Below are 1,118 nucleotides of genomic sequence, written 5' to 3'. Positions count from 1 at the left end.
CTGAGATTCCTGCAGAGATCTAGTCAGTTAGGTGGGGTCTTCTTTCTGGGTGGAGACCTCTGTGAATGGACAGGAGTTTCTCTAGGGGGCTGAAAATTGCCAACAACAGTGGCACCAGTGCCAGTCTGTGAGTCACAAAGGGGAAGTCGTGCCTGTGTTTATACATCTAGTGGTGTCTATGCCAGCCTGTTCACTACCCCCCGCCCATCTCCAAAACTATGAAATTGCCATAGCTTTGGAGAAACAGAAAGTGCTATCGAGTTCCACAGTTAAAACTAAGGGGCAAGTCTTCCTTTTAATCTAGTTCCATATTGAACACTTCCAATGGGGGAGGCAGCTGATGCTGAAAGGAATTAGGGGACAGTATAAGGATGTTCGGGTGACTACTGACTAATGTAGTGAAGATGATCTGTCGCTTGTCAGACCAACAGAAGTTGGAAAGAGAAACCTAGCCATAGTGTCTGTCACAGAGGTACCCTCTAAAGTGCTAGGAGGAGGGTGGGGGGCAGTCGCCACCTGTGGAATGCCATGAACAGCCTCTGCAACTGCCCAGCACCAGGAAGGGGGCCTCCTGGTGGTGGAGTTGGAGTCCTTTCTGCCTGAAAGAGGAGCACTGTGGCTGGGGTGTGCGGGTTGCTGGTGAGGTCCGGGTGGGAAGCAGTCTCCGCATTCTCCTGAAAGCTCTGCTGTAGTTTGAAGGTCGGTAGAGCCTGGGCTGAAAAGGAAACAATTTGGGGTTTGAAAGGATGTAATTCATTCTTCCTTTCCCGTTAACCTCTTTCCTCTCTGGAAAGCATGTGGAAACGCTGAAGGGAGGAGTGAGAGGGCAGGCAGCCTGCCGCGGGGAGGAAAGGGTTAAGCCTGATTTCTTTTAATTGAACTCCAGAACTGGTGGCCCCAGGCAAAGGGGGGGACTGACCCCGCTAGCGGTAACCAGATGTGGCGGTCCCAGGGGAGCCCCGGAGCAGACCCCTGGATTGAGAAGCAGACAGGAGCGGGGGGGAGTCAGCCCGGCCCCCATCCCACCATCCACCCCACCCCCACCCCCAACACGCACACCGAGTCTCAATTGCTGGCAGGCTGCACCCGCCACTCCAGGTCTGGTCACGTTCAGACCC

At 54.2% G+C, this 1,118-nt stretch overlaps 1 protein-coding gene across 1 annotated transcript in view; it reads right to left on the bottom strand.

Moving 5' to 3' along the window:
• Positions 1-271: 271 nt before the first annotated feature.
• LOC108529069 (uncharacterized) overlaps positions 272-1,118 on the bottom strand; it is a 2,365-nt gene continuing 1,518 nt past the window's right edge. Inside the window, exon 4 of the mRNA XM_017871146.1 lies at positions 272-715. The gene's annotated coding sequence lies outside the window, so the exon portion shown is untranslated. The remainder of the gene's footprint in view (positions 716-1,118) is intronic.

The sequence above is a fragment of the Rhinopithecus bieti genome, unplaced genomic scaffold, assembly GCF_001698545.2.
Source record: "Rhinopithecus bieti isolate Rb0 unplaced genomic scaffold, ASM169854v2 scaffold_5750, whole genome shotgun sequence".
NCBI classification, from domain to species: Eukaryota; Metazoa; Chordata; class Mammalia; order Primates; family Cercopithecidae; genus Rhinopithecus; species Rhinopithecus bieti.
This window is presented reverse-complemented; position numbering and strand designations above follow the sequence as displayed.